The 27,068-nt window shown below is 44.4% G+C and overlaps 1 long non-coding RNA gene across 1 annotated transcript; it reads right to left on the bottom strand.

Annotated features, from left to right (window-relative positions):
• Nucleotides 1–2,311: 2,311 nt before the first annotated feature.
• Nucleotides 2,312–19,404, bottom strand: LOC138818382 (uncharacterized). The gene is made up of 3 exons (XR_011369094.1): nucleotides 18,876–19,404; nucleotides 12,167–12,286; nucleotides 2,312–3,017 (listed from the first exon to the last, which is right to left on the bottom strand). It is a non-coding gene; the product is annotated as an uncharacterized lncRNA (long non-coding RNA).
• Nucleotides 19,405–27,068: the final 7,664 nt, after the last annotated feature.

Below are 27,068 nucleotides of genomic sequence, written 5' to 3'. Positions count from 1 at the left end.
ACTCAACTCTTGAACTAGATCATTCCTTCCTTCCCTTTCTCCTTCTATCCCCTCCCTCTCTTTTTTGTCTTCTTTGGACTTGATCACAGGGCCTGTGTCTGAGCTTTTTCGCTCAAAGCTAACTCTCTACCACTTTGCGACACAGTTCCACTACTGGTTTGCTTTTACATATCTGAGCCACTAATGCCATAATTCTTCTCTCCCTCTTTCCTTCTCCTCCTGCCCCTACTCCCTTTCTTTCTTTCTCTTTCTTTCATTTTGTGTTTGTCCTATGGTCTGAAAAGAGGGCTTGGGCACTGTTTCTGAGCTCTTCATTCAACGCTAAAATTCTACCACTTGGGCCACAGCCCCACTTCCAGATTCTTACAGTCTTTCCTTCCCAGGCTGGCTTTGAATAGCAATCCTCAGATCTCAGCCTCTTCACCAGCTAGAATTAAAGGTGTGAGTCACCATCACCTGGCTTACTTTTTCTTTTCAAAAACTTTCATCACAGGCAGAGTAGTTAGTGCTGTAATGAAGCACCAGCCAGACTCTGTAATAAGGACATACAAGTCTCAACTGGCCTAGGGTCAAACATTATTAAAACCAATTCACACTGAGGAAACCAGGTAAGACAGATTTACCCAGAAGGGTGAAGAATCTATGCCTGATGCCAATAGTTACATCTAGACTCCTAGTTACTGAGGAGGCTGAGATCTGAGAACCATGCATGATTCAAAGTCAGCCTGGGCAGAAAAGTCTGTGAGAGTCATCTCCAATGAAGAACTAAAGACCAAGAAGTGGAGCTTTGGCTCAAGTGGTACAGTGTGCCAACCTTGAGAATAAAAGCTAAGGGACAGAACCCAGACTCGAAGTTCAAACCCTAGGATTGGTGCACACACACACACACACACACACACACACACACACACACACACACACACACACCACAGAATGCCTGTAACCTGTTTGTCTCTTGGTCCACAGGTTTATTCCCAAAAACAGTACTGGGACAGGGGCATGGATTTGAGGTCTGAGTCCACTGACACACCAGGAATTTTCCTCCTCTGTAATATGGAAATAAGCATACCTGACTTATATGGTTGTTGGGAGCATTAGATGAGCTAACAAAAAGGGGCGTATGTGTGTTTGAGTGTGTGTGTATGTGTGTGTATTTGTTTGTTTGTGTGTGTGTGTGTGTGTGTGTGTGTGTGTGTGTGTGTGTGTGTGTGCCATTCCTAGGGCTGTCCCTGAGCTTTTTTGCTCAAGGCTAGCACTCTACCACTTGGGACACTGGTCCACTTCAAGTTTTTTTGATGTTTAATTGGAGATAAAAGTGTCATGGACTTTTCTACCCAGTGCTGGCATTGAACCACAACCATATATTGCTAGCCTCCTGAGTAGTTAGGATTACACATGTGAACCACTGGCTTCAACTATAATGAGGTTTTAATGAAGGGGAGCTGGTGATATTCTTCAGTTCCTATTTGATGGTGACCTCCCCTGAGATCCCTAACATGGAATCAAAAGATGGGGCTCTGCCTTCAAGGAACCAGGATGAGTCAAAAACAGCCAAGCAATGTTGCATTGACATACAGCCCGGTCTTATTTCTACTCACAACATGAGATTAAGGTGAGTCATTAGGAGCTTCTTTTCTTCCTGTGAGGGACACTGCTCAGACACACTTACAAGAGCACTGACAAAGAAAATGAACGTAGACTTCAAACTGATTGCAGCTTCTACATATATTGTAATCATGTGATTGTACCTAGCCTTGAAATGAACAGAAATGTATAAGTCTATCATGTTGCATGTGCCGATATTGTAGGTTGGCAGACATGTATGTCAGCAACTGCTCACAAGTGTTTTAGACCCATGGATGATGACTTGCTTTATCATTAAAAAAAGTTTTAAACTGGTAGTGCAGAGTAGGACTTGAATTCAGGGGCTGGGCCCTGTCCCTTTGCTATTTTTACTCAAGGCTAGTGTGTAGCGACCGTCTACTCGACCAGCGAGGAAAAACGACCACCACACCAGGAGTCTTCTCAGATCACGCTTTATTGGAGAGCCTTTTAGTTGTAGGAGAGCTTGGGCGCAAGAGAGCGTGCACCCGAAACACAGCCGCTTATATAGGAGAATCGGAACGCGGGTCTTTCTATTGTTGGTCGCCTGCCTTTCACCGTCACCAGGTGTCATGGGATTGGCTGGGGACTCTACCTGGCTCGTGCACGCGCACAGCCCAGGCGTCCCGCCAAGCACCGTCTGGGGTGGTTACCTCAAAGCTGCAAGGGAGTGGGCGGAGTCTCGCCTCGGCTCCCTACAGTTCCCCCTTCTTTGTTTTATGGCAACAGGTAAGAGTAGAGGTTGGGCCTCTGTCTAAGACATTAATGAGAGGACCTTGCACTGGTCTTCGCCTGAGGGGCGCCTTCCCCAGTGATGACCAGGCCCGTCCGATGCCTTTTTTGCAGAGGTGGGATCTTGGGCATCAACCCACTTGCAACCCAGCATGCTCTTCTTGAGGAGATGAGAACCATCTCCTCAAGTGCAGTGCACTTGCCTTGCACCCTGTCCCAAATTGCAAATTGCATACCTGTCCCGGTGCAATGGGATCCCCTGATCCCTCGGGGTGCTAAGGCTATGCAGAATGGTAAGGCTTAACTGCCTCTCAGGGCCGACAGCCAAATCTGGGGTGAGGATCCACACTCCAAAGCGGCTAATGCTTGCAAGATAACAACCTTGTCCCTTCTGGTTTGGGCTCGAAGGCGACAGACCAACCATAGGCAGACCACGCATCCTCCCAAGCAGCAGGCTAAAAACATTCTGACTCCCACCCGCTCTTTGAAAAAGGACACCGCAGAGGCAATCCAGTCAGTAAATTGTAACAGCCCACAGCATCATTGGTTTAGCTATCACAGGGATTGCTATTAGCACTGTTGCTAACAGCAGGAAGATCAGCTGCATCTTCAAGAGGGGGTTCTGTTGCAGTCTCCACCGGCCTGGTCAGTCTCATTGGCACCCAGTGAGGTACTTCTTGACTCTGTGGAAAAACACAAACAGCTCCCCTGGATCTCGTTATTACCGGATCCGGTCCATACCATTTATTATTAATAACATCCTTCCACATAACCATGTCTTTAGTATCCATGGAGTCTCTTGTCATATGCCAATCTGCGGCAGACTGATCGTTGTCATTTAGAATTAAAAAATTAAGGGTAAAGAGCGCAAGAGAAAGTCTTTCCCTGGGGGACGCGGACTCAGCAACTCCCCCTTTTTGTTTTTGAAGCATTTCTTTTATGCTTCTATTAGCTCTTTCCACTATACCTTGTCCTTGAGGATTGTAGGGCAATCCGGTGGTGTGGGCAACCTGCATTTGTGCACAAAAGGCGCGAAAACCATGGGAAGTATAAGCAGGGCCATTATCCGTCTTGAGTCTAAGGGGCTTTCCCCAAGCTGCCCAAGCTTCTAAGCAGTGTATTCTGACGTGAGACACCTTTTCTCCTGCCAGAGGTGTGGCATGAATGACACCAGAAAAGGTGTCCACAGACACATGTAAATATTTCAACTTACCAAATTCCGTCAGATGAATAACATCCATTTGCCATAGGGCGTTTGGTCTCAACCCCCTGGGGTTTACCCCCACATGGGGAGGATGAAGAAAGGTAACACAAGATTTACAGGCTTTAACAATATCTCTTGCCACATGCCTGGACAAATTATATCTTTTCCTAAGGGTATTAGCAGGTACATGATACAATCTATGAAAGTCTTTTGCCAATTCTACAGGATCAGCAGCAACCAGAGCCATAGCCCGAGTTGCCTGGTCCACCAAATCATTACACTTTGCCATCGGGCCCGGCAACATAGAGTGGGCACGAATATGTCCAATATAAAAAGTATGTTTTCTGTTTAAGATAAGGGATTGAATCTGTAACAAAACATTAGAAATTGTACTGGCCTGCTTAACTGAAGCAGCAACTTCAAGAGAAGCAACGGCATTTACAACATATAATGAATCAGAAAATAAGTTAAAAGGTTGATCAAATCTTTTAAAAACTTCAAGCACAATTAAACATTCAACAGCCTGTGGGACATTCGGCCGAAAAATAAAGACTACCGGCTGTTTGTGTCCTTGAACAAAAAAGGCACCTTGTCCAGATTTTGATCCATCCGTAAAGATGGTTAGAGCATCAGCCAAGGGCTCCTTTGAAGTGACAACAGGAAAATACACTAAATTTTTGTTAACTATGGCAAGCAGAGGATGCTTAGGATAATGATTATCAATTACATTTGGAAATGAGCAAACAAGAATTGCCCACATATCCATTGTGGCTGCTAAAATTTCAACTTGCTCACGGGTGTATGGAATAATTAATTTATCTGGAATTTTTGCAAAGTGCATTAAACAATACTTTATACCCAAAATTGCCTGCTTAGCCACTAATTCAGGAAAATATTGAACAGTTTTTGCTCCCACAGAATTGCCGTGGAGCCACAATAAGGGGCCATTTTGCCAAAGAACCCCCGTGGGATAATTTTTTGTTTTTAATATACATAAATCAATAGGTAATTTCAAATCAACCCGTGAAAGTTGAGCCCTAGACAAAGCTGCCTCAACCATTTGTAGGGAATTTAGTGCTAAAGGTGTCAGGGATCTAGAGGAGGTGACTTCAGGGTCGCCCTCCAAAATAGCAAATAAAGGTAACAACTCTGACCGAGGGAGATTAAGAAACCCCCTTATCCAATTAATATCTCCTGCCAATTGCTGAAAATCATTAAGTGTTTTAAGATGACCAGTTCGAATGGAAAGTTTTTGTGGTTTAATCTCAGTAGGAGAAACAATGGTTCCCAGAAATTGAACAACACTAGTCTGCTGAACCTTCTCAGGGGCAATAATTAATCCTTTATTAGCTAAGGTCTCCGTTACCTGCCCAAACACCTTATGAAGAGTCTCTACCGAGGGAGCAGCCAACAAGATATCATCCATATAATGGACAATCTGTACTTTTGGAAATTTTTCCCTAACAGGGGTTAATGCAGCCCCCACGAACAATTGACAAATTGTTGGGCTATTAGCCATCCCTTGGGGGAGAACTTTCCACTGATAGCGAGCATCTGGGGTTTCATGATTAACCGAGGGCAAAGTAAAGGCAAAGCGCTCCCTATCCTTTTCATAAAGAGGTATGGAAAAAAAGCAATCCTTAATGTCTAAAGCCAAAATAGGCCACTCTCTAGGTAAAGCAGAGAGCAGTGGAAGTCCCCTTTGGATGGGTCCCATAATTTGCATCTGGGCATTTACTGCTCTAAGGTCATGTAATAATCTCCATTTTCCGGAGGCCTTTTTGATCACAAAAATTGGGGTATTCCAAGATGACACTGAAGGCTCAACATGCCCCAGCTGCAGCTGTTCCTGGACAAGAGTTTGAGCCGCTTCCAATTTTTCTCCAAAGAGGGGCCACTGAGGAACCCACACCGCCTTTTGCGTTAACCAAGGTATGGGTACCGCACCTTCAGTGGAAGCTTTGTTTTCAGAGGCCCCTAAGAAAAACCCAAACCCTTCCTGTCCTGTTTAGGAAGTGGCTCTATCAGCTCCTTGCGTCCTTGGAGACGCCAACCAAGCCCCAAGGCTGGCACAAATCCTTGCTGTTTCATCATATTCTGACTGGCCTCAGAATAATCATTAGTTAAAGTTAGCTTTAGCTGTTGCTGCACATCTCTTCCCCAAAGATTGACAGGGACGTCTACCACAAATGGCTGCATTTTTCCAACCTGGCCTTCGTCTGTTCTCCAAGTCAATTCTTTTGCACTTAACTGTGGGGCATCGGCATAGCCCAGCCCTTGTAAGGTCTGGGAGGATTTCTGAGTTGGCCATTGCTTTGGCCACTCCCCTCTTTGGATGATGCTTCGATCTGCCCTTGTATCCACCAATCCCTCAAATCTTCTCCCTTCCACTTGGAGAGTTAGCATGGGTCTTTGGTCTAAAGTTATGGACAGGCATGTAAGGTCGACTCCAGTGGAGCCTAGCCCTTTATCTCCTCTCTCTATCTCCTTAGCAGGGAAATTGCCATGAAGAGAAGCAGAAGCTGTGCAATTCTATCCCCGGGAGAAATGGACACCACTCCATGGGGGACATGACAGAGGACCTTGATAGTCGCCGTATAGTCAGGGTCAATCACTCCTGGGAAAATTATTAATCCTCTCATTGTGGAGGAGGAGCGTCCTAAAACTATTCCTACAGTGCCTTCATCTAGGGGTCCTGTCATGTCTGTCTCCACAATCTGGACTCCCATCTGCTGTGTTAATACCCGTCCGGAGGTGGCACAGTGGTCCAACCCTGCGGAGCCTGAGGTTGCTCTTCTTGGCTGGGGAGTTGTTGCGGGTGCTGTCTGGGAGCCAGAGTCTGAAATGCCCCATAAACTTTCGGGCCCTTGGGACGAGGGCCCTTCTCTCCGTTTTTTGGCTCCTGTTCCGAATTAGTGTTAGTAATTTGGGGGATAAAATGTCCATTGATGTCTCTAACTGACCTGCATTCGTTGACCCAATGCTTTCCCTTTTTACAACGAGGACACACTCCTGGAGTCCTTGGCGGCCTGGGTATATTTTGTACAGGACCACCATTTTGTGGGCATTGCTGTCTAAAATGTCCCAACTGACCACACTGGAAACACCCTTTTCCTTTACTATCTTTTGCGGCCCCGGCAGCCGACAAGACAGCAGCTGCCAGCCCCGCATTGGTCAGGGGGCCACCTACTTCTCTGCAGGCTTTTAACCAAGCTTCTAGGCTTTGGGTTCTTACTGGGGTAATTGCCCTCTGACATTCCTTGGTGCTTTGTTCAAAAATGATTTGTTGTACAAATGGCATGGCTGTTTCCAGATTTCCTAATACCCGCTCGGCTGTCTCTAGCATACGGGCAACAAAATCAGAAAATGGCTCATTAGGGGCCTGCATGATTTTTGTTAGATTGCCAGCCACCTCTCCCTTGTTTGGGAGGGCTCGCCAGGACCTGTAAAAAACCTCGTTTACCTGGCGGTATACTTCAAAGGGATATCCTGTCTGGTCTACCGAGTAGATTCCCTGCCCGAGAAGCATGTCTACGGTCCAGTCTGGGTGCCCATCACGGACATTTTGTCTGTATTGGGCTTGAGCCTTGTCTTGTACAATTGACCGAAAATCAAGGAACTGCCCGTGATTAAGGCAAGTACGGGCCACTTCAAACCAATCCATAGGTGTCATAGCATTAATAGTTAGCCTTCGAAGCAAGGCAGTGGTATAATTGGCCATCACTCCATAAGTCCTGACTGCCTCAACTAAATCTTTTAACTGGGAGTAGGAAACCGGCTCAAAATTTCTTTCAGCAGTAATGGGATTCTCAAAGCCTGGGAAAGCGGCTGCTAATCGCGACCAGGTTTTTTCTTTTATAAAGTGACTCTTCCCTGCCGGCGGGCACGGCGGGGGGGCCGACGGGTGAGGGGCAGCTCCGTTTCCTCTCCCTGGCTGCTGCGGTACTCCCACCCCTAGGGGGCGCCACCCTCCATATCTGTCTGCCTCGTGCTCCGCCGCAGCCTCTTCTAACTCTTCACTATCAGCTGGATCGAGCTGCTCTCCCTCCTCCTCTAACATTTCTTCCTCTGAGTCACTCACAAGATTACTATATTCTTGGTCCTGCCCTTCCACATGTAGGGCTGAGAACCGGTTTGCTTTTAAAGAAGGGCACGGGGGTCTCCTTGAGACCCGCTCCTCTCTGAAACCCTTCTCCTTTTGTGAGGGCTGCAGCCCCTCTTGCTTTAATTCTTTAGGATCCTTTTGTCTTTTTTCCCTTTTTCTTTTAGGCCTATTTTCCTCCCCCTTACTGTATGCTGACTCTGATAGACTATCCTGATGCTGCGTTAGTACTTTGCGTCCTTCCTGGATTAAATCAAACCCTCCCTCCTCGAGGCAAGTGCGCACCATCAAAAAGACAAGCCACAAGGGAAGAAGCAATGCAAGCAACCAATAAATATCTAAATCTACAGTGAACAGCATACCGGGGGATTTTTACCGACGTCTCCTCTCCGCGTGTTGAGTTCTGGCTCCAATTCGGCCTCTCGCGCGGGTCCCGTCCCAGGTTCGTTCCCGGGTTTCGGCACCAGTTGTAGCGACCGTCTACTCGACCAGCGAGGTAAAACGACCACCACACCAGGGGTCTTCTCAGATCACGCTTTATTGGAGAGCCTTTTAGTTGTAGGAGAGCTTGGGCTCAAGAGAGCGTGCACCCGAAACACAGCCGCTTATATAGGAGAATCGGAATGCGGGTCTTTCTATTGTTGGTCGCCTGCCTTTCACCGTCACCAGGTGTCATGGGATTGGCTGGGGACTCTACCTGGCTCGTGCACGCGCACAGCCCAGGCGTCCCGCCAAGCACCGTCTGGGGTGGTTACCTCAAAGCTGCAAGGGAGTGGGCCGAGTCTCGCCTCGGCTCCCTACACTAGTGCTTTACCACTTGAGTCACAGCTCCATTTACCTGCTCAGGCTGGCTTTGAACCGCAATCCCCACCTCTTAGCCTCCTGAGTAGCTAGTATTACAAGTGTCAGCCAACAGTGCCCAGCTGACACATAAATGTCTTTTGTTTAGTGACCTAGGAAGATGGCTCAGTGATAGAGTATTTGCTTCTCATGCATGAAGCCCTGGGTTTGATTCCTCAACACCACATGAACAGACAAAGATAGAAATGGTGCTGTGGCACAAGTGGTGGAGCATTCACCTTGAGCTTAAAGAGCTGAAGGACAGTGCCAGAGTTCAATCCCCATCACTAACAAAAAATATTTTGTTTACATATGGTGGAGTTCCTTTCAATGTATATACTATTTTAGATAAATATGAAGAAGCACTTAAGCACCTTACATTGTATAAAGATAAGAGTTATGCATTTCTGGGAAGAAAGTCATTAACTTACATTATGTAATGGTGTGTGTGAGGCACCAAACGGTCTCTACATCTTTGTCATTCTCCTGAAATTTGCCTTGGGTGCAGTGCAATGTTCAATGCTCAGACCATCTCAATAGACACATTTGGCATTTGTCAAAAATGACAAATCCCAGAGTGGTACTGGTGGCTCACAGTTATAATCCAATCATGAGGTTTGCAATGCGAGGATTGCGTTTAAAAGCCAGCCTGGGCAGGCAAATCTGAGTCTCTTACGATTAATTAACAATGAAAAACTTGAAAAACAAAAAATGGAAGGAGCCAAATCACCAGTGGCTCACGCCTGTAATCCTAACTACTCAAGTGGGAGATCTAAGGACCACAGTTCAAAGCCAGACCAGGCAGGAAAGTCCATGAGACTCTTTTGTTATTGTTGTTGTTGGGTCTGGTCCTGGGGCCTGAACTCTGGGTCTGAGCACTGTTCCTTATCTCTTCAGCTCAAGGCTATCTCTCTACCACTTGAGCCACATTGCCACTTCTGGCTTTTTTCTTTTTGCTTATGTGGTACTGAGGAATAGAATCCAGGGCCTCTTGCATGCAAGGCAAGCCCTCTACCACTGAGCCACTTTCCAAGCCCTCCATGAGACTCTTATCTCGAATAAATCACTAGAAAACCAGAAATGGCACTGTGGCTCAAGCAGTAAAGTGCTGTCTTTGAACTGAAGACCTCAGGGACAGCGCCCAAGCTCAGAGTTCAAGTCCCATGACCGACCAAAAACAAACAAACAAATAAAGGATCCCTTGTAGGAAAGTCTGTAAGACTCTTATCTCCAATGAATCACCAAAATGCCAGAAGTAGAGATGTGGATCAGGTGGTAGAGCACTGGTCATGAGTGATAAAAACTAAGAGACAGAACCCAGGCCCTGAGTTTAAGACTGAAGATCTGAAAACACACACACACACACACACACACACACACACACACACACACAGGAAGAAAAATTGCTATTTTAGTCCAAATGCACGTACAGATGTGCAGGTACATAAGTTTCAAAGAGGCAGAATCAAATATGATCACAGTTTGGAATACCAAAAAATACCATGTCCCATCAGTTCCTGGCAGAGAAGGAAGGCATGTGGCATTCCACCCTCAGGGAACTGCTCTTGGGGACATTCTGGGAAATCCCTCCACAGGAACACATCTGGACTACTGGAGAGTCAAAGGTGGCAAATTCCTCAAGAACCAGAAATTCACATTTCACTCCCTCCAAGGGGCCTACAGCTCCAAGAGGGTCTTTGCACTCACTCCCCAATCAACAATACCTAAAATACAGATAGGATGGGGAAGAGTGAATAGGGAGAATTAGTGGGGAGGCCTAGCGTCCCTGTGCAAGTGGTTAAATGGGAAAAGGACTGACCTGAGTAGAGACACAGGATATGCAGGTGGAAGTTAGGGAGGGGAACAAAGATGATGAGGGCATCAGTCCTACAGGATACAGACATGTGCAGACAGGGTACACTCCAGAAAGAGAATGCTGGAGGAGGTCAGGGGACAGGAGAGGGCAATAGAAAGAACTGATTGTAAAGTATGGTAAGTAGAAATAAGACTTCCATACTGGGGCACCAAGGGCCCTGGGTTCTATTTCTGACTCTACTGAGTGGACAAATCCCTATCCTCGCAGCCTCAATTTACCCCACCTGGGAGAAAAGTAGGAAGAAGCACAGACTGTTCTGGTGCTGCCACTGAGGTCACAGAGGAGGAGAAAGGAGAAGCTGCAGGTTTGAAGTAAACCCAGACAGGGGTGGGAGACTGGGGAGCAGCATTCTCTCAGCACCATACTGAGGCACTCAGTTATCTGCCTCCTAACCCCTCGGGGTGCCATCAGGCTGCCGATTATGGTGCAGAGCCCCAGCCCCACGTTGAGCAGGAAGCATAGGGCTGCCAGTAATAGAGTCACTGCCTGCAGAAGTGACACCTTCTGCTTCTGCACAGCCAGTCAGTCCCACCGGCCCTGTAACCTTGCTCCAAGCCTAGGCACATCCACATGGTAGCAACAGTAACAACTCAGCAAAAGAGTGTGGCCCAGGCACCAGGCCACTCCACAGCCCACCTTCACTTCTTCTGTTTACAGGCTAGCAACCCAGATGCTACCACTTAGTCACCACCTCAGGGGGGAGTCGCAGCCACCAACCCACAAGTTGGGGACTATGGAGTCCTCACAGTCAAGATTCCCACTTCCACACTTGTTAGACAACGAATATATCTGTTACCTTGGCCTTCTGGAGAGTTCCAGTCTATCTAGGTGTGATATGTGGGTCTGATATCAGATATATCCCTCCTCAACTGAAATGGTGCATCTTGCTCCTCCATGGCTCCCCCCCTTGCCAAGTGAGGTGAGAAAGAGCAAGAATTGGATTGTTGGGCTATAAGCCGTACGTGCTTGGTGCTAGTGAGCAGGGTGCGTTTTGGTGGTTCAAGTGTACCCCAGGGATCTATCCCTCTTCACAGCCTCCTCTGCGTCTGTGAGCTATCCTTGAGGAGTCGAGCTTCTCAGGCTTTGCAGATACTGCTGGAGCCCTGCCATTGCCCTGCCTCCAAGGTCTCAGACTCCCCACTGCTGTTGGCCAAGGCCTGAGGACACCAAGACCCCAGGATTTCAGTGTCCGCAGCCATGAAATGGGGTCCATGCTGTGATCAGTGTGTACTGTTCCACTAATGGGCCACAGATGTTGGGTGTGCATGCACATATATAAACCAGAGAGCATTTCCTGCTGCCTGTGACATCTGTCTGCCATTTCTACCAAAGTGTTAGGGAGGCAACATGAGACTGTCCTCTGGCCTCTTCCTCATGAAGGTACAGTCCCATGCATGTCCTCTGGACACTAAGTGCACGCCGATCCCTTCCAGAAACCTCCAGTTTAGTGTTTGTCTCTATCCAGCCCCATTAGGCAACCATCAGCCAGCACCAATGTGGGCTAGACCCTGTGCCAGGCTCCAGGAGGATGTACAGGAAGCCCCAAGCCCTAAGAGTTCAAATGACTGAGGGCTGAAACACCAAACAAACATGGAGTGACCCAAGACAGGCTAATGTGGTGAGGGCTCTGAAGAAAGACTTTCTGCACCACAGAGAATCTGGTCCTCCTGATCCACTGCTCATCCCGAAACTGCTTCTTCCCTGATGCCTTCCTGTCTGCCATGTTCCACATGTGCCCTCTTGATTCTCTTCTTTCCAGCCTGCCACTAATCCTGGTGATTTACAAGCCACAAACATAGATAACTCTCACCTCCCGTTTCTTTTGGTTCCAGGCTGAACAGTAAGGTCAGTATTTCTGACATCATAGCTTGAGTCAATATCTGTAACAAAACTTTGAAGGCTTGGGTCACCTTGGCTTGAATCCACATTCCTGGGGATGACACACAAGAATTAATCAAAATAGGCAGTTTTGGCTCAAACTTGTAATCCTAGCTACTCAGTGTGATATCTGATTTGCTATTCACTGGAAGAAAGTTTATTCTAGCCTCAATCCTTCCTGCGGTAGCTAATTTTCTCTCCTGAGCCCCTTTCCCTTGGTAAAGAAGGATATCCATGGGAACAAAAATGTAAATTCAGAAACATTTTTGCTAAAAGTAAACTTCTCTCTCTCCCTCAAGCTTCCCAGACTGGCAGCTTTGCAGTTTATCACAAATTTTGCTGAATGCCACTAACAATTATGATGCTTATCACCAGCTGTACTGAGTTCTTTATTACTCAGGAAGTTGTAATAAACATCATTCCTGTTCAGAAAATTTCAGCGCACTGTCAGAAGCATTGACTCGTGTGTCCCCATTTGAGCTTCTGTGTGGTGTGAGGGTGCATGCTGACATGCATTCTCTCTGGGAAAAGGATTCCCCTTCTTCAACATCAGGGCAAAGGTCCAATGTCCCAAGGCATGTTTGACTCAAGGCTATGATTTGCTTCTGTAACCTTGCTTGCTTGCTTTGGTAAACATCACCTATGTGAAAGCACTTCCTATAAAAATCCCCCCTGAACAACAAACAGGGCTGTTCTCTAGCTCTGTGAGCTGAGGACAGATGGAATATGGCTAAATAAAGAACTTCCAGCCAAATTGCCTGAGTGCTGTCATATCTTCCTGGGAAATTGGAATACTACAATTTAAATTGGAATACAACACAAGTGGCTAAAATCTGAAGACTAATCTCCATTTGAAGCCAGCCTTACAAGAAGGCCCATGACATGACACTTTTATCTCCAATAAACTACTCAGAAAAAGAAGAAGTTCTGTGACTCAAGTGATAGAGCACTAGCCCAAAGCATAAAGAGGCTCAGGAACAGCACCCAGGCCCTGAGTCCAGGTGCCAGTACTGGGAAAAACAAATACAACAACAACAACAAAAAAACGGGTAATCAACTCTCCTGTCTTCCTTGTCCTTACTTCTCAGCCTAGTACTGTCTTTGTGTGTTCTGTCACAGTGCTGTTGACCAAGAAGTCCTTTGCACACAGAAAGCCTGCTCTTTCTTACCTGCACTGGCCACATCATTCATTCTCTATTCTCCATTCGATGTTAAACATTTTTTTGGGGCGGAGGTCCGGTCGTGGGGCCTGAACTCTGGGCCTGGGAGCTGTCCCTCAGCTCTTCAGTTCAAGGCTAGCACTCTACCACTTGAGCCATAGCGCCACTTCCGGCTTTTTTCTTTTTTTTTTTTTTTTTAATATTTTATTTTATTTGAGAACATACTTACAGAGGGGTTACAATTACATGGGCAGGATAATGCATACATTTCTTACCAAGCATTGCAGCCTCCTCCTTTGTTTACCCTTCAATGGCTTTTTTCTTTTTGCTTATGTGGTGCTGAGCAATCGAACCCAGGGCCTCAGGCATGCAAGGCAAGCTCTCTACCACTGAGCCACTTTCCCAGCCCCTCTATGTTAAACTTATTTGTTCAAGGCTGATGTTCTATGTTGGGTCTTCGTCCGTCCCACGAAAGATGGATGGGGTCTGAGGAAAGGTAAGTGTGGCGCTCGCCTGTTCCCCAGCCCAGGAGACAATCAGACGCAGCAGGGAGCCAAATCCAGCAGGTAGAAAACTCATTTATTAACAGAGAGCAGCCCTTATTAAATACAAAAAGGGCGGGTGGCATGGCAAGGGAGGAAGAGGAACCAATCACTGTCAAGGTCACACCCTATCATGCACCTGAGCCTTCATGGGCTGGTTAGGCACTGATAGGAAGATCAATTGGGCTCTGCCCACTCTACTCTCTCCCAGCGCCATCTTGGCTGCCCATGTGCTCTATAGTAAATTGGGCTCTGCTCACTCAACCCCCTCCCAACGCCATCTTTGCTGCCCATGTGCTCCACAGTTCTATTGTTGAGTCTCACCTCTACTGTATCTCACTTTTTGGAGATAAGAGTTTCAGCAACATTTCTTTCTAGTCTGGCTTCAAGCCTCCATCCTCAGTTCTCAGCCCTATAAGTAGCTAGTTTTATAAGTGTGGGCCACTGGTAGCCAGCAAATTTGACTATGTTTTGGTACCTTATATATGTAGAATCATAAATATAGTTTTTATTTTTAATATGGTTTATTTCACAGTATTTTAAAGATTCATTCTTGTTGTAGCATGGTCAGAATGTCATTCCTTTTTAAGATTGAATAATATTCCCTTGGCTGGTTATACCACATTTTGTTTACCCATCAAGAGACATTTGGTTTTCTACCTTTCTACTACTGTGTATAATGTCATGAATAACATTATTATCTTTTACATTGTGCACACTGTTGTAAAAACACGCCAGAGACATCCTTTTATAATAAACTGAGGTGAATCCCCCTGTGGCTTTCCTTCATATTAACTATCAAAGAGAAAACTTAAAGCCAGTGAGGCTCATATGGAGTGACCAACTTAAATATTTTTCATCCTATTTACAAGGATATTGCTGTATTCCTATATAAATAAATATCCAGCCAGGTACTGGTGGCTCATGCCTGTAATCCTAGCTACTCAGGAAGCTGAGATCTGAGGATTGCCAGGTTGAGCAGGAAAGACTGTGAAACTCTTATCTCAAATTATCCACCAGAAAATCCAAAGTGGTTCTGTGGCTCTAGTGGTAGAGTGCTAGACTTGAGCTGAATAGCTGAAAGAAAGTGCCCCGGCCCAGTGTTCAAGCCCCATGTTCAAAAATAAATCAATAAACAATATCCAACAAGTTGACAAATCAGGCAAGGCCTTTGCAAATTTGTTCTTCTCTTCTCTGGAAACTTCTTCTACACCTTTGTGTGGACCTGAATGCTTAATAGTTCCTGTCTTTGATCCTAGCTTATCAGGAGGCTGAGATCTAAGGATCCATGTTCAAACCCAGTCTGGAAAGCCAATTCTGACAGACTCCTATCTCCAATACACTAGCAAAAAACTTCAAAGTAGAAGTTTAGCTAAAGTGGTAGAGCATCTGCCTTGCAGGAAAAAGCTAAGCAAGTGTATGGGACCCTGAGTTCAAGCCCCAGTACTTGTACACACACACAAAAGGAAAATAAACTTTGTTTAATTCGTTCATCTTTTCAGCAGCTAGATCAGAAGTTCTGCCACAGAAAGGCCTTCTCTGGCCATATGACCTAAAATATTAACTTCCTCTCAGTTCCTTGATTTTCTCTCAGAGCAGGTCTCAGTTTGGGCCTCCCTCTGAAGGGTGTGAGCTCCAAACTCACTCTATTTTATAACATCCTTTTCTCTAGCAGCACCTAGTCCCCATTATTGAAAATCAGAAAATTGGACCTCCTTCTGAGCAGAGCAGTTTGCAAAAAGGGTCGCCCTCTTCTCTGGGTCAAGTAGCCCTAATAGAGCTGACAGCTGAGGATTTTATCTCATACAACTCTCAACCACGGGAAGGTAAACTGAGGACCTTCCCAGGATAAGAAGTAATTCCTGCTTGAGCAAAATGTATCAATCAATGTCACAACAGGAAGGAAACTATTCAGAATATATCTTCCCTTCCCCTCTCCTCTTCTAGCTCTCAAGAGGATTTTGAAAAAAATTGGATTTAAGTGTGGTTATTTTTCATATCTTCCCAGAGTCACTTGTTCAAAGCTGCACACCAGCCCAGGTTGCCCACAATAGGAACTCCACCTTAGGAGCCCAGCTTTAATCTTGGACCTCTTTCATCACTCTTACAATATAGGATGCACCCAACAAGGGAAGGCGCTTCAGGGGCTTTATCCTCCTCCCACAGACAAGTTAGTTCCAGAGGGGAAACTGACCTGGCCATCGACTGAAAGTGAACCAGAATAGGATGAGCTCAGAGTGAGCCCTCCTAATGGGAAAGTCACAACCATTAAGTTAGATAATATATAATAAAGGGTTGCCTGTCTGTGGTGGCTCACACATGTAATCCTAGCTATTCAGAAAGCTGAAGTATGAGGACTGGGGCTTGAACTCAGAGCCTGAGCCCAAGGCTAGTGCTCTACCACTTGAACCACAGTACCACTTCCAGCTTTTTCAGAGTTGGTTATTGAGATAAGATTCTCATGGACTTTCCTGGTCAGGCTACCTTTGAACCACAATCCTCAATCCTCAGCCTCCTGAGTAGCTTACATTACAGGTGTGAACCACCAGTGCCCACCTGGCCCCCATTTTTCAGATGTACCTCACCTCATTCTCTTTCTCACTCAGAACCAGCCACACACCACTTCCTCCTGATATGGGGTTTATTCCAGCCCTGAGACTTTCACCCTAGCTATTGCCTCTGTCACATGCCCCCAAAGCTGGCTCCCTCTCAATCTACAGGTCTTGGCTTCAGTGCTACCTCTTCACAGAAACCTTTTCTCTATGTATGTGGATTCTGGGGTTTGAACGGGTTTGAAATCAGGACCTGGTCACTGTTGCTTATCTTTTTAAAATCTTAAATATAGTATTCTACCATTTGAGCCACAGTTCCCAATTATGCTTTATTGCTAGTTCATGGGAGATAAGAATTTCAGAGACATTTTTTGTTGAGACTGACTTTGAAACATGATCGTCAGATCTTAGCTTCCTGAGTAGTTAAGATTACAGGTGTTAGCCACCAGCACTTGACTCACAAGGACTCTTTCTGGCACTCTCACCTGCACAATTTATCTTTATATAGTTGTTTCATATATTGGTTTATTGACTTTTCACTTGGCTTCCACAAATAAATGATCAGTTGTGTCTTGGGTAGGTTCCCTGTCTGCTCCTAGCCTACATTTTGGATCATTCACACCTGACATGCATCTGATGAATGGTGAATCTCTCCACCCACTGTCCCCTTTTACTTTCTTTTTTTATTATTTGTTGTATGGTCTTTGGCCTTGAAATTAGGGTCTGGGCATTGTTCCTGAGTGTAATCCTAGGTTGTTAATGTTAGCTTCTTGGGAGGCTGAGATCTGAAGACCGTAGGTCAAAGCCAGTCCAGATAGAAAAGTCCCTGAAACTCATCCCCATTTAACCACCAGAAAACTGGAAGTGGCATTGTTGTTCAAGTGGTAGAACACTATCTCCTACTTGTAATTGCTTGCAAACATTAGTTCCTCTGGCTTCAGTAGCCAGCCTTTGGATTGAGACATGATCTCTCTATGCAGCCTTGGCTGTATAGGGATTATCCCTCCTATAATTCGTTTTTGAGTATACTTCTTGCAATCTTTCACATCCCAATAACAGGTCCCTGTGCTCTCAACTGCTATTATCTTTGATGTCTTATAATACTCTCCACCACTTTCTTGAGAATTGCTCTGCTCCTGGGCCTGAATACTGCAGCATATTCTGAGAAGAGTGGTAGCTATTCGCTAGCCACACCCATCCTGCCAAATCTCCGCCTTAAATTATATTTAGTCTAATTATGAGGCTACCCAGAAGGAAGGGAATATTCTGCTAACCGCCCTCCTCCAACCCTGCTTCTTAGTAGACAGTTTATGATCTCAAATTGTGGCTCCCCAGAGAGGAATCTTTCACTGCTGCTTAAAAAGAAAGACCAGGCAAGGGAAACAACACAGAATCCTGGCCTGGAACTGTGCTAGGACTGGGGTTCTTCTGCAAGAAACAGAAGGGAATGGCAGGCAGAGTGGTACCTAAGCCTCTCTTCAGAGGTGACTGCTTGACATTATAAAGCAATTGAAACTCAGATGACAAGATGTAATGGTTAAGCCAGGTAAGTAAACTGGCTCTCCTTCTATAGGGAGAGGTAAGTTGGAAAGATCTGCAAGAGTTGGGCACGGTGGCACTGTTGAAGGTACTCTTTTTACTTGGACAGCCTAAGTTTTCTTTAATTAAAAGGTACATGCCCATGGCATAATTGAATGTTCTGTCCTGTATAGATCCCTGGATCTCATATGGTAGTACCTCATGTCACACTTTACTTTAAGAATGGTGGGTTCCAGCTTGTTGAGTCTTGGCTCATCAGAACACAGGGAATATTATGCAACTTGTTTAAGCTATGGGTGCTCCATTATTTGTTCAATATTTGTCTCTCCCTCAGGTCCTCAATTACCAGTTGGCAGTTTACATTTTGTCCTCAAACAGACAGTTTATATGGACCAACATATTTGGCCCTCAGAACTAGTGACTCTACCTGGATAACATCCTCCCCTCAAAGGGAAATCTTCCTGTTATAACAAAATATAAAAAGACACCTAAGCTCCAGATTTCCACCTTGTAGGCATATTTTCTTTTTCCAATTGTGGGGCTTGAACAGTGTCCTTGAGCAATTCAACTCAAGGCTAGAACTCTACCAATTGAGCCACTGTGCCACTCCCAGTTTTCTAGTGGATAATTGGAGATGAATATCACAGACTTTTCTGACCGGGCTGGCAATGAACCATGATCCTCAGATCTCAGCCTCCTGAGTAGGTAGGATTACAGGTGTGAAGCCAGTTCCAGCCATCATTTCTTTCTTGCAGGAACATTTCAGGGGTATGGAATAGCACAACACCACATAAATTTGTCAGCAGCTGCCCCGGGGAGAACCAGATGATTAGACCAAAATAACTAACCTTGATATTGCCTTTGCTGTCCAAAAGGATATTGTTGGGCTTAAGATCTCAATGTGCGATTGTGTTCTGCTGTAATTAGTACAATTTGTTTGAAGAATCTCCTGGCTTCAACTTTATATAAGTGGTGGGATTTTCAGATAGACTTCAGAAGGTAGCCCCTAGTGGCCAATTCCATGATGAGATATACATACTCTTTTTTCTCCATCACCAGGTACAACTTGATGATGTGTCTGGGCCATCCAGCCTTAAAAATGTCCATCTTATTCTCTATTCAATGCCTGGAGGACTCTCCCATATGACGTATTTTAAACTGCCATCTCGGTGTCTGTGAAGTGGTGATGGGACAGTTTCACTCAGGTAACTTGGTCAAGGAGTTCTTTTGTCTGGTATTGTTTGATGATCTCCTCGTCAAGCAGCTCGGGGATGATTCTTTGTATTCTGCGATCCTCCTGCTATGAAAGCAGGTAGCAAGTCTCCGAAAAATTAACTCAATAAAATAATGGGAAACCCGGCAAAAAGTAAAAAAAGAAATACCAAAATCCAACCAACAAAACCTGCAACCAAACAGATCATCAATCTAGCTTTGAGTTAATCCAGCAGCTTACCAAGCGAGAGCTCCCAGCACTGTTAACTGACAAATGTTGGGGCACAGTGGCTTCCTATATACCCTACATGACCTATCACAATGGAGCAATCACAACTGTGCATAGTGACATCATGGGGGAAATGGACAAATCAGATTCAGACCAAGTGAGGTCAGAGAAAAAGTGGACCAATTACAGCCTGCCACCATTGACACTGTAGCTCTTAGGCCTCCAAGACTGTTGCTAGAGATTCCAGGAGGACTTGAGGTTGCTATGGTTATTTTCATGGAATTTTTGAAACCACTAAGACAGTGGTCAATGTCCTCTGACCTATGAGAGCACTCCTGCATTATATAAATTGCTTCTGTGGAGACACTAGCCAATAGCCTCCATTCTTGATGGCCACCTTATCCTATGACTTGTTCCAGGAATGACACAGCACAAAGTCCTCCATCCTTCTTAAGGACACCTGTCTCCCACAATTTACTCCTGAAGGGACAAGGTCCAGGCTGGTTCTGAGCCACAATCCTCACAATTCAGCTTCCAGAGTAGTTAGGATTATAGGCCTGAGCCTTCAGTATTTAGCATCTCTCACTTTTAGAAGAAATATATTTTTTGTTTTGTTTTGTTTTAGAAAGGGTAGTTGTAAGGTTGGGGATTTTGCTCAATGGAAGAGTGCCTGCCTGGTGAGTACAAGGCCCTGAGTTCGGCCCCTATCTCTGGGGTGGGGGGAATGTTATAAAAGAAAGGCTGGTGTTAGATATGTCCTTTTCTTTTAGCACTTTGAATTTGTTGCCCTTGCTGCCTAATACTCTTTTTTCTAATGAAAAATTGGTCATAATATCATTGAAGATCACTTGTGTGTGAGGAGTTGTGTCTCTGTGCTTTGGGAGGACTGCTGTCTTTGAGTATTTAATTAGAATGTGTTTTAGTGTGGATCTATGGGATTATGCTAATTTTTTGTTGAGCTGCTAGATTCCTGCATATAAGGGTTCATGCTTTTAATGAAAATTGGGAAGATTTTGGTAATTATTCCTCCAAATACTATGCAGTTTTTCTCTCCTGTACATTATATATATAGATATATACACATAAATATACATTATACATTATACATACATACATTATATACATATTCACATTGTATATGTGAATACGCTAATATAAATATATATTCCTACATATTTGTATTATATATATATTTACATAAATATATTTATTTTTCACATAGCTTCTACTTTTGTGATTGTTTATGGAAGTCTAGATTCGTACAAGATACTTTGTCAGAGATAGAGTTAGAAGTTTCCTCTTTATATCTTGGTGAAAATAAACATTTCTTGGCAAGGATATTGAAGCAGGTACAATCTAGCCTTACTCTCTCTCTGATTTACTGTCTCTGTCAGGTTTCTGAGCACAGGACCATTGCTTGTCAGGTTCTTCTATTGTGCACTGTGATCTTTTGCAGTGTCATGTTCTGCTTCAATGGACACCAGGCCTGCAATTGGAAGAGGAGCTGCTCCAAAATCAACCTGCTTGGTGCAAAAGTTCTTCTGGAGTGGCCTTAGTAGATGCCCCTGTTCCAGGACTACCGACTGCTGACTGTGGACTGCACAAGCACAGGAACTTTTTTGACCCAAGTCAGAGGTCTGCAGTGGAGCCCGGGAGTGCTGCCCTGATTGTGGTTGTGCTAGGAGCCAGGCTGGGGGCAGAGAGACCTCACTGTGGCCTGACCTCTGGGGCGCAACAGGTTCAAGGGCTCTTTCCAGGAGACATGTGTAGTTGTAGGGAGCAGAAGCCGAGCTCCGAAGGCCCCTAAGCACATGCTGGAAAATGGAGCTGGGAGGGCCAGGCTGTCCAGGTTGTCAGGGGGCAGGCGATGAGCCTATATTAGTAGTCTTCAGGGTTCCAAATGAAGATCTAGACTTGCTTGCTATCTGGAAATGTCCCATGCTGTTGAGGGTAAAACTGCCAAGGCCCACAGTTAAAGGACAGGCTGGTGGCTGGCAATGGAATGTTGAAACTGGAGTGCGAAGACATCACAGTGGGCTCTGTGGGTTCCCTAACATTGCAGAGTAGGGATGCTGGAACCCAAGGAGATACCAGGCTCTGCTGGCTGGGCACTAGATAGACTTCTGGATGAAGCCTTGCTGGATGGACTAGCAGAATCCATGGTTCCACTCACCCACAGGCACATGAAGCTGCCTATCATCTCCCCAGCAGATATCATGGGGACAGCAGCTCTCCCAACTTGGACAAGGAGGTTCTGCTTGCTAGAGGATGTGGCCTATGCTGGTCATAGACAGGAAATAAGCCTGCTGCTGGAGGAAGCTTTTGCCCCTTCCAAGGCTCCTGGATCAAGAGGAGCCCTCAGGAATACGCTCATAGAAAGGCTAGTCCCCACACACAATGAGAACATCTCTAGTTGGTTTGAATCTTTGGGGGGGTCACGTCTTGGAATGCAGTGGTATTGTAAGAGGAGTGTTATTGACTTGTTCAACCTGAATTGAACCTTGATTCTTACAACAAAGCCTCCTTAGTAGCTAAGATTATACATGTGATCTACTGGTGCCTAACTCCATCAAAGTTTTTAAGCCCATGGCTCTTCAGGGAAATCATAGCCCTGGGTTTCTAGGAATCAAGATGCATGCTAGGTACGAAAGACCTTTGAGCCTGGCATAAGTGGAGGAGTAGAGAGGGCCCCCATGTCACTGGGTGTTGAATCAGTACAATTGTTGGCATGAACATCTGGCAAACTTGCTAGATAGGCAAAGATCCAGAAGAAGGAAGCATCAGAATGCAGGGTTTTAAGCACAATTTCTGTGAAATGAAGATTCAAAAGGGAGAAATGACTTCTGAAAGTCCCATTTATGGCAGCGGAATGAAGGAGAAACCTTAGTGCCCTGCACCCCAGGTCATGACATGCCTGCAGTCAGATCGTAAGGAAGCTAGGAGGCCTCCAAGAAGGCAGTGGCATTAAATGAGTCCTGGGATCATTCGCCCAGTGACAGATGTAAGAAGCCGCAGGCTTGGACACCACGCTGTTTATCCCAGGCTTATTGCCTTATGGTTAGTCTAGATGTCATAACAGCCTTGCTATAGATTCCTGGAACCAGAGACTGAATGACGCAGGACACTAAGCTCAATTGAAATCTGAAACGAGGACACCACCAATAATATCAAGGGAGTGAAGAGCAGGGGCCTGAAGCTAGGGACCAAGTGTAGAACCAGGCAGTGGTGGCTCACACTAGCTACTCAGGAGGCTAAGATTTTAGAATCGAGGTAAAATACCACCCAGGTATTAAATTTCATGAGATTTTTCTCGCTAATTAACCAGGGAAAAAAGCCAGGAGTGGAAGTGTGGCTCAAGTGGTAGAGCACTAGTCTTGAACCAAATGGTCAGACACAAACTCTATCTGACCCTGAGTAGTAAGGACTACATAGGAGGCTAAGATTTGAGGATTAAGGTTTGCAGCCATCCTGTGCGAAAAATCCATGACACATCTCTAATAAAAAGCCAGAAATGGAACTGTGGCTCAACCGGTAGAGCACTAGTCTTGAAAACAAACTCTAAACTCGATTCTCACTCTGAGTGGTAAAGATTACTTAGGAAGATGAGATGTGAGGATTAATTTTTTGTTTGGTTTTTTTTTAACTGTATTTTTTTGTCTTTTCTTTTTTGGTTCTGGGGATCAAACTCAGGACGTTGCACTTGCTAGGCTAGCGCTTTGCCACTGAGCTACATCCCAGCCCCGTGAGGATTAATTTTTGCACCCAGCCAGGGCAAAAGAATCCATGACACTTATCCCTAGTAAAAACCAGATGTGGTACTACCTCTGTTATTGAAAATCTTGCAATTTCTCAGTGACTTTTATCTAGAACTTCTCTGTTATTTTCAAAGTTGAATGCTTCTTTTTCCTAATTCTGCATTCTGATGAATGTAAAATACACAAGATTTCAATGTCAGGTTTGAAATAACTCTCACATACTTGACTAACATGAAGTGCCAATGAAAGCATTTGAGCTTCATCTTCAATGGGGAAGCAACAGCCTCTGAATCATTTTTATTGATAGACAATTGAAACAGAAAAGGTTGACTTCTTAAAATATGCTTTTTATTGTAAAAATTCTGTACAGAGGGGTTACAGTTACATGAGCAAGGTAATGAGTATATTTCCTATCAAGCATTGTTGCCTCCTCCTTTGTTTTTCCCCTACCATCCCTCCCCTCCCACCTCCACAACTACAATTCCCCACACCCCCCATAAATGGTAAAGTTCAGTTTTCAACATAGTGTCTTGTACATCTCATTGTTACAATGGATCAACCTATATGCCTATTTAAGCATTTTCCCTTCCCAAATTATAGAACTATATATACAAGATGCAGAGTATCGACAAGAAAAACAGTGAATACATGGGTTATACCATGGAGGAGGAACAGACAAAGAAAAAAATCACATGGTACAGAAAGGCTTGGAAAAATTTATACTAAGGGAAGTAAACCAGCCACAAAGAAACATAGGGTCCACTGTTTCCCTTATTTGCAATGACTAGTATATATCTGGGACAACCAAAAAAGGTCAAAAGCTATGTACATACAACCAGATAAGATGATGTTAAGCAAAATAAATCCCAAGATAGGGACACAAGTATTTTTTTTTACTTTCTTGTTATTGTTTCTAACGTATTTATAAGAGGTTAACATTTTAATGAACAGTGATATTCTGCAACTTTATCAATCAACTTCATTTCTTTCACATGTGCCCAAATTGGAGGGCTTTTTCAAGAAGATAAAAACAGAAAGAATAGGAAAATTATCGGTAGACTTCTATCTGGAGAATGGACTCATTTTATAATCAAGGAACAAAAGAATATTTCAGTGAGGAGGATATTTTTCAAAAAATCAGGGAAAGCATGAATAAAGGAAAAATGTAACAGAAGACATGTATTCTTTGCATTCTAATGCTAGGTTTATTCAATAGAATATCTTTATTGTACCCAGCAAAGCATAAACACAACCTTACTTAAAATGCTACAAAGTTACAAAACACAAAATTTATAATAGTATATGTACACTGCTATGTATATAGTATATATATAGCATATATATAGTATATATATATATATATAGCATATACTATATATACTATATACAAGTATATACTATATCTATACTATACAGATATAGTATATACATAGTAGTGTAAATAAAATAAAGGCAAAAGAGAAATGGAGAGATGCAGAGTGAGTGAGAGAGAGAGAGAGAGAGAGAGAGAGAGAGAGAGAGAGAGAGAGAGAGAGAGAGAGAGAGAGAGAGAGAGAGACAGAGAGAGAGAGAGAGAGAGAGAGAGAGAGAGAGAGAGAGAGAGGGCAATATACATATTGCCAAGGCAAACCTGCAATACCATGAATGGTAGGCAAAATGGGGTGGGGGCAAGCTTTGATAGGGGCAGCTTTGGCTCAACTTCTCTCCAATTTCAGAGTAAACACAAGGTAAAGGACCTGGTTAACAGACCCATTCATAGCAACAAACACGGTGTGGGATTCTCTCAGGGTAGAAGGGGGTCAAGCAGGGACAAGGGCCAGGCATAACAGGAAGAGCAGCTTTGTCCTTTTTCCCTGAAAGCCTCTGCCTTGAACCACCAGCAAGGGCATCCCTAGATTGCCAGTCTATACCCAGTAATCAGTGGCAAGTTGGGAATCACCAAACACTTTATGAATGGAGAAGGAATGAACTTTCTAGCCAGAAAATTACAGGCCACCTTTTTCAACAGACCCCCAAATCCACAAAAATTTTGGAGCCAGAACTGGGCTGCAGATGAACTGTCTCATCTGCTGCCTTCCCCAATATGGGATCTTTTCTTACAGCCCCTCCTGGGCTAGTGAAGTGACAAATCTGACCTGAGTTATAGGGGGAGCATCAGGTCCCTTCTTATCCGGTGGAGTTGGAGCTGAAGCTGGGGCTGTAGCCCAGGGAATAGGGGCTTTGTCTGGGGAATACTGGGCTTCAAGGGTATGATCTCCTGCATGTTGTATTTGTAGCGGTGCATGGTCTGCTCTGGTGCCTTAGCAAAGAAGGACTGGGGAGCTGGGGCACTGCTGGAAGCAGACATGCAGCTGCTGGGCTACACTGGAGCTTCATGAGAAATAGCTGGAGTAGCTGCAGCTACTTGGTCTGGCTGCGCCAGACCAAGACCCAGGGTCATGGCTCCCGCTAGAATCACTCCTTCACTCAGCCCTGCTGAGGTACTTCCTGCTTGGCTAATTGTGGACATTTAATCTGTAGAGGGATCCTCTGACTTCTTTTCAGAGCAGCCTTGCCTGTATTAGAAGAAGGAGTCATCTCCCTGCCATCCCCACCTCCTCCCACTCTCCTCAGCCTATGGGGCTGAGACAGTGCTCAATGGAACAGAATTTTGACCCCATTCCAAAACAGTCCCTCAGAGCACTATTACAAAGTAGGAGCATAGATCTGCTGGAAGTGGACAAGCTCCTCATCCAGGAAGAGAACTGGTATTCAAAGAAAATAAGAAGATATTTGAAGTCACAATTGCCATCAGTCACGAATTTCCCTTAGGTAGTGAATTATTGAATGTTACAGAAGTGATAGCTCCCTTCAAGCCCTTTATCGAGCTTAGAGAATGTGTTCAAATGAAGATTTCTCCAGGCTTTCCTGTAAACTTAGATAGACCTGTGCTTCCCAGGATCACAGCCACTGTGACTTTCAACAGTTTTGAGATGATGTAGTTGATGGCTCTATCTTTACCATATCAGATAACTACAAAGACCCCCCCAACCATTGTCCTGACCTTTAACATAAAAAAAGATGCTATTCACCAAGAACAAGGAACGTAGAGACTCCTAGAATTAAATTCAAAAAGAAGGGACAAATGCTTTCAATAAATGGATTCACATATTGAAGTGACACATCAGTAATAGAATTGGAAGAAATGGGCCTCTAATATGAATTTTATCAAGTATTCTGATGAGCCATTTTCAGTGTTTTAAAAAAGAATTCTTTATGTGTAATTGTTTGATCTGCAGCTACCAGTGGCGTGATTTGTTTTTAAAGATTTTTATTGTACTTGTTGAAATATACATGCATATGTGTGTATGTATGTATGTGTGTGTATGTATGTAATCTACTTATCCATTTATCTTAAATACTCCCAGACCATTCATGTAAGTCAAATGTCTTAAGATATATGAAACCCTTTAAAACTCATCATCTCACATTCATTGGGCACCAATATTGTTTCACTTCATTTTCATAAAATGTAAACTTTGAAACATTGTGTATAGTTTAGTAATTTGAATGTTTGTTCAATATAAAGAACTAGACGGAATGAGATTTCCTGTAGATGAATAAACCAAATGGTAATCATTAATAATAGTATTTATCTGTCGCTATACATTTCAGAATGCTTGTTCACAATCCAGGGAATGAGGTACCTTTTTTAGCCCCTAAAAGCACTCAATTGGGGTGCTATTTGTGTTTACCTGAATTATTTTTTCAATGGTAAATATTACTAATCTTCCTTTCAGAGAACCACTAATTTTGCTTTCTACATTAAGTGTTCCTGTTCATAATAAGGTATATTGAGAATGTAG

Source organism: Dipodomys merriami, unplaced genomic scaffold (genome assembly GCF_024711535.1).
Source record: "Dipodomys merriami isolate MVZ:Mamm:240054 unplaced genomic scaffold, mDipMer1.0.p SCAF_75, whole genome shotgun sequence".
Taxonomy (NCBI): Eukaryota; Metazoa; Chordata; class Mammalia; order Rodentia; family Heteromyidae; genus Dipodomys; species Dipodomys merriami.
This window is presented reverse-complemented; position numbering and strand designations above follow the sequence as displayed.